Source organism: Cebus imitator, unplaced genomic scaffold, assembly GCF_001604975.1.
Source record: "Cebus imitator isolate Cc_AM_T3 unplaced genomic scaffold, Cebus_imitator-1.0 Scaffold23, whole genome shotgun sequence".
In the NCBI taxonomy this organism is placed as follows: domain Eukaryota; kingdom Metazoa; phylum Chordata; class Mammalia; order Primates; family Cebidae; genus Cebus; species Cebus imitator.
The window spans coordinates 2,661,943-2,668,724 of NW_016107338.1; positions in this window are offsets into that span (position 1 = coordinate 2,661,943).

Sequence of the window (6,782 nt, forward strand, 5' to 3'; positions counted from 1 at the left end):
ACACACACACACACACACACACACACACACACACATATATGATATATGTGTGTGCGTGTATAATCTTTTTTTTTTGAGACAGTCTCGCACTGTCGCCTTGTTCATTTCCTTGCCCCAATCAGTGCTCAGTACATTTCTGTTAATTAATTTTGTTGGTTTAACCTCTTTACAAAGCAGTTAAATGAAATGCAAATGTGTGGTTTCTTTCTTTCTTTTTTTTTTTTTTATAAGATGGGGTTTCACCCTGATGGCCAGGCTGCTCTTGAACTCCTGACCTCAGGTGATCCACCCACCTCGGCCTCCCAAAGTGCTAGGATTACCGGCGTGAGCCACCACGCCCGGTCAATGTGTGGTTTCTTAGTCTTGATGTTTACTTAAAGCAAGTAAAGGCAATGAAATCATTTCTTTGACCTGTTTGGGTGTCATATTACTATAGCAGATGCACATCTTTACGGTTGTAAATTAAGGTGATGACACTGATTTCATTGTGTTAAGGTTGCTGAATTCAGACCAAATAATCCCCTCTCTCTCCACAAAGCAAATACTTGTAAGCAATTCCACTTGACACTTGCTTGATGACCATCTGAACGTTTCACACTGTATACAGAAGAATACATAAAGGCATCTGGTTTTTAAAATTATTTGTTAAAGGAGCTTCAAAATATCTTGTTCCAGAATCGCCAAAACAATTTCCCTACCTTCCTTGCACTTCTGTGTTAAAACTTCAGAGAAAGCCAGCCAGATTAAAGATTCATAACAACCAGAAATCAGGGATGAATTAATTGAGTCAGGAGCAGTGGCACATGGGGAAGCACAAGCTACACGCAGTGTTCACAATGGATATAAACCGATACAGGTTGGTTTTGCTAAATCTGGATACTCATGTATTCAAGTTTTCTGATGTTTGGCATTTTCACCGCCAATATCCAAAGAAGCTATGGTGAAGCAGGAAAAGGGTTTTAAAGACATGCTAAAATGGCTCTTTGGAGGAATAACTAGACTTGAATTTCATGACCCAATTCAGTTTCTCTTAGGGTTCCTGCTACTATAACCATGTCTTTAACCTGAGGTCAATGAGCACTTGCTCCTCTCACTGTTGAGGATGGAAAGGGGTTGTCTGGAGTTGACCCTCTTTCCCTTGGCTCCCTTGGTGTTGGTAAAGGAAGGAGGCCCCTCAAGGTGTCAGGGGACCCAGGCAGCTCCATGCCACTGGGCAGATGAGCGGACAAGTAGAGGCTGTCCTGGGAACTGAGAGGAAGCTGTCCTGGAGGCCCTTCCTTGCCCTTGTTTGCCCGAGTGTTTGCTCTGCTCTGTGAAGTGTAGGTATTGCAACAGGTAAAAGCTTAACTGTCAGTTCCAGCTGTCAGACTCTTCCCTCTGGAAGGGAATCTTGTCCCTTACGTGTCCCATTCCCTGCCTACCTTCTTTCTTCTCTGGGTCCCCTGTCTTGGTAGGTGATTCTCACCTCATCCTAATGATGATTTTCTTGCAGCCACAAGCTCTATCCCCTAACTTGAGCTAAACATTTTAACTCAGCTCTATGAGATTAGGCCTTAATATTAATCCCATTTTACAAATGAGGAAACAGCTGGGGTAAAAGCCCACTTCTGCCTGATGTCCCCCAACCATGCTACTTCCACTATTTCTACCCCCAGGAAAGAAACAATTACATGTCTGAGGAGGTCTTTATACCTACTTAAAGGCCAGAATCTGGACCTGCTTGTCTCTAGATAGTTCATCTAAAACTGCAGTTCCTTGCTGTTTATGTTGATGATGGGCCCAGGGTGGATACGAGTACTCCTGCAGCAAACACGTTCCTAGAAGAGAACAAGACCAGAGTGACATTTTGATTTTTTTTTTTTTTTGAGATGGAGTTTCACTCTTGTTGGCCAGGTTGGGATGCAATGGCACAATCTTGGCTCACCACAACCTCCGCCTCCGGGGTTAAAGTGATTCTCCTGCCTCAGTCTCCCAAGTAGCTGGGATTACAGGCGCCCACCACCATGCCCGGCTAATTTTTGTATTTTTAGTAGAGACCCGGTTTCACCATGTTGGCTGGATTACTGGTTTTTTTTTTTTTTTTTTTTTTCCTAAGTGAGGCAGGAAAATAGGGTCTGGAGGCAGGGAACATTAAGGCCAATCCACACTTCATCTGTGACAGGAAATATCCTCTCCATAAGGCATAGACCAAGTAAATGACTTTACTTCATCCTCTCCATTTACATAGGGCATACCCAAAGTAACCAAGAAGGTATTTAAACTCCCCAAAATTCTGTAACAAGACCCTTGAGCCCTGTGCTTGGGCCTCCTCCCACACTGTGGAGTATACTTTCATTTTAATAAGTCCCTTCCTTCCTTTCTTGCTTTGTGTGTGCATTTTATCCAATTCGTTCTTTCAAGATGCCAAGAAGCCAGACACCCTCCCCTGTTAACAAAAGGACTCCCTGCCTCCCTTCTTTCAAGCATTAAACAGCTTTTGAAGGCTCACAATCAACAGGATAGAATATCTACTTAGTAATGATTTGCAGAGTGAAATATTTTACTATTTTATAGTAAGCACATTTTAGTAACTGTAACCTAGTAAAATATTTGTAAGATTTTATCTCATTTTTGTCATATTAACCTAAAATGTTTATTATTTTTATATAAAAGGTAGCCAATAGGAAGGGAGGATTGGGGAGAAAGCTCAGCAAATGTCACAAATGAGACTCTTAGTAACAAAATCTGAGGAAGATTTTTCTTTTAAAATAAAGATGGTGCATCTGTCCCTTTACAGGTTTCTCTCCTATTCCCTGGGACTGGGGAAGGTGAATCTCTTGCCTGACTCCCTGTAGAGATTAGTGTATCCAGCTGTTCTATTCCCATGATGCTTCTAAAAACCAGACTGACTGGGAGCAGCAGGAGGGGTTTGGCCCATGAGGGCAGGTGGCCAAGTGGTGTGCAGGAAACTCACGTGTTTCCCTGGGTTGACTACCTGTTCCCCTGTCCCTGTCACCAATAGCAGCTTCATTATGGGAGAAGATTAAAACAAAAGAAAAAAGACAAAAAACCTGTTTCCAAATTATAACTAACCAAGTCTGTGGAGGAAATTCACAAGGCAGCAGAGCAGGGGCTGCAGAAGGTGCTCTGCCTTCCGGCAGAACTAATAATCCTTGTGAGCAATGCGGGGTGCAGTGAGTGATGTGGGGAAATGTGGACAGAGGCCCCGACTACAAACCAAATCAGAATCAATCCTCCTGTTCTCCCCACCTGCTTCCCAAACTAATGACGTCTGCGTTATCCCAGAGGAGAGTGGCTAGGGACACCCAGTCCTTCCCAATATGCGGACATCTCCAAATCTTGATCAAATCTGTCAGGTTTCTTCCAGTTCCAACAGGGCAGTATCACCTAAACTGAGAAGGACTATTAGCCTGAAACGGTGGGACCCTCATTGAAGAAGGCCTGCCCCCTCCTCACAGTACAGTAGACTCCTGGGTTCCTGATGGCTCAGGAGCCTGGGCTATCATTTGTCTACCTGGGGTTTGCAGCAGCACTAATGTAGGAAGATTAATGCTGTTTACTTTGGCAACCTCTTCACACAACTTTCCTCTCTAACACGTTCGTTGCTAGAGCATTCACCTCACCTCCTTACTTCCCACCTTCTTCAAAATCAAGGCAATAGCAATAAACAATTTGGAAAATGCTGCTTAGTATTTTAAGCCATAGTTAGCATTATAACCTTAATTAAAGAGACGTCAGCACTTTGGGAGGCTAAGGTGGGAGGATCACTTGAGCACAAGAATTTAAGAATAGCCAGCAGAGTGCAGTGGCTCATGCCCATAATCCCAACGCTTTGGGAGGCAAAGGCAGGCAGATCATGAGGTCATGAGACCAGCCCGACCAACATGGTAAAACCCCATATCTACTAAAAATACAAAAAAAAAAAAAATTAGCATGGTGGTGCTTCCCTGTAAATCCAGCTACTCAGGAGGCTGAGGCAGGAGAATTGCTTGAACCTGGGAGTTGGAGGTTGCAGTGAGCCGAGATCACACCACTGCACTCTAGCCTGGGTGGCAGAGCAAGAAGACTCCATCTCAAAAAAGTTGAGAGATTCTCCCGTCCATTCAGGGGGAGGAAAAATTATCCAATGTAGCATGGATGGTTTCACTTTCTTGTCCACCCAGAGACATGCTCATACTTGTTAAATGGATTTATCAGATGCTTGAAAAGTCCTGATGTGTAGTAGCACAAAAGTTCCTTGTAAAAAGTTGCAAAACTATAAAAATTTCTGCAGCAGTTCTGGCTCCGGATGACAAAGTTGGTTCTGATTAGTTTTCTTAACATGCACAGCCGCTTCCCCTATAAGTCCTGTGCTCATAAGGTTCCATTTAGACCATAGGAAGTTGGAACCCAAGTTTAAAAGACTCTCTGCTATTAAAATGTGGTATATCCATCAATGGACTTCTACTCAGCAAATAAAAGCAGCAAATTACCAAGACGTTATATGCCATGGACAAATCTCAAAAACATTAGCTAATAAGCCAGACACGGCCGGGCTCAGTGACTCACTCCTATAATCCTAGCACTTTGGGAGGCTGGGGTGGGTTGATCACCTGAGGCCAGGAGTTCAAGACCACCCTGGCCAACATGGTGAAACCCTGTCTCTACTAAAATATAAAAATTAGCCAGGCATGATGCCAGGTGCCTGTAATCCCAGCTACTTGGGAGGCTGAGACAGGAGAATCACTTGAACCTAGGGGAGGGTGGTTGCAGTGAGCCCAGGTTGTGCCACTGCACTCCAACCTGGGCGGCTGAACAAGACTCCTCTTAAAAAACACACACACACACACAAAAAAAAACCGGACATAAGACCACATATTGTATGATTCCATTGATTTGAAGTGTCCAGAAAAGGCAAATTTATATATAGAGAAAGTAGGTTGGTGGTTGCCTGAAACTGGGGGTGAGAACAGGATTAACTGTAAAAGACCATGAAGGATCTTACTGGGAGGGATAAAAATGTTCCAAAACTGAGTAATGATTATGGCTACTGAGGAAAGTTACTAAAATCACTGAATTGTACACTTGAAATGGGTGAGTTTTATGATATACAACATATGCCTCATTGAAGTTTTTTTTAGGCTAGGCGTCGTGGCTCGCGCCTGTAATCCCAGCACTTTGGGAGACCAAGGTGGGCGGATCACCAGGTCAGCAGTTCAAGATCAGCCTGGCAAACATGGTGAAACCCCATCTCTACTAAAAATACAAAAATTAGCCGGGTGTGGTGTCGTGTGCCTGAAATCCCAGCTACCTGAGAGGCTGAGGCAGGAGAATTGCTTAAATCCAGGAGGCGGAGGCTGCAGTGAGCTAAGACCGCTCCACTGAACTCCAGCCTGGATGACATAGGGAGATTTTGTCTGGGCCACTACACTGGGCCCCTCAGCATTCTAAATACAGTATCCTGTCTCCATTTACAAAGCTGCACAGGTATTAAAGATCGGGCTGCCTTTGTTGGGCAGATTTGGATTGGGGGCCCAACAGCAAAGATGGAGAGGAAAAAGGGAGTGGAGCTTGTGGAACAGGAAGCCCCCAGGGTCTGTGCCCGGCTGCTCAGCTCTTGAGGATGTTGTGGATGGTGAAGTGCTGATGGTGTCCCAGGGCAGCCCAGCACCTCCACTGGGCCCAGAAGGTCTTGACTTTGGACGCTTACCCCTGTTTCACAAGTGTTTAAAAGCTGTTTTTGCTTTTATTTTTTTCCTAAATAATGATTACTTGGTAGTTATTAATCCTTCTTTGGGGGAGGGACAGGGCTTTAAAACTGAAGAAAGTAATTTTCATAAAAGTATCAAAAATGGAAAACAGTTACTTTGTAAAAAATTTGCTATACAAACCAAATGGCAGCTGTTAAGAATCTCAATAAAATGTTAAGTGTATTTGCTGGCAGTGGTACCCTTCTGCCAGAGGTTAGGTCACTGTGCCATCATTCTGTGGGGTGGTAGGGTGTATGTGTGGTGTATATGGGTGAAACTTTTTGTCTCAGGATAGGTCATAATCTTAGTTGCAGTTTCCTTTCAAATAGGATGACAAAGTAGTAAAACATGGGCTTGGAAGTGTCAGACCTGAGTGAATCCCACCTTCACGACTTTGTGCCATTGGCCTGAACTTTATTTACAAATAACCCCTTTATTTGTAAAGGTGTAACACCTCTTCCCTGGAACTATAATGACAGAATTTTAAAATACTGCCTGGCACATAATAGGCACTTAATATACAGTAGCCAATAGTGGCAATGATATGTACAGCTTTGAACAAGGAGGTAGTGGGATCTTTGGGCTAGAATGGAAACTAAGCATTCGTTTTCCTGTTTCTGGGCAAAACTGACTCCTACCTAGAAACAAGTATTCCCTAACTGCCTTTCAGCTATTGAACAAGTTTCACAGCCTGCTGCGTGTCAAACATTGTTTTAGGCACAGGGGTTACAGGGGTGACCAGGCAGCTACAGTCCCTGCTTTGTGATTATGGTTTGGGGATGCCTAATTATTTCACCTTAAACCTTGCTTGAATCTCCCAGTGATTTCTTGGGGGCTTTATGATATGGTAAAAACTATATGGGACCAGCCCAGGGCCCATGCGTTTTGCTCTGAGGCCTATCATTTCTTTGCCTCCTTCCTAAAAATGGAAGCAGGGGGACTGGGGTATTCTGAGCTGACTTGCCTATTTGTGGTGTTTTTTTTTTTTTTTTTTTAGACGGAGTTTTACTCTTGTTACCCAGGCTGGAGTGCAATGGCATGATCTCGGCTCAC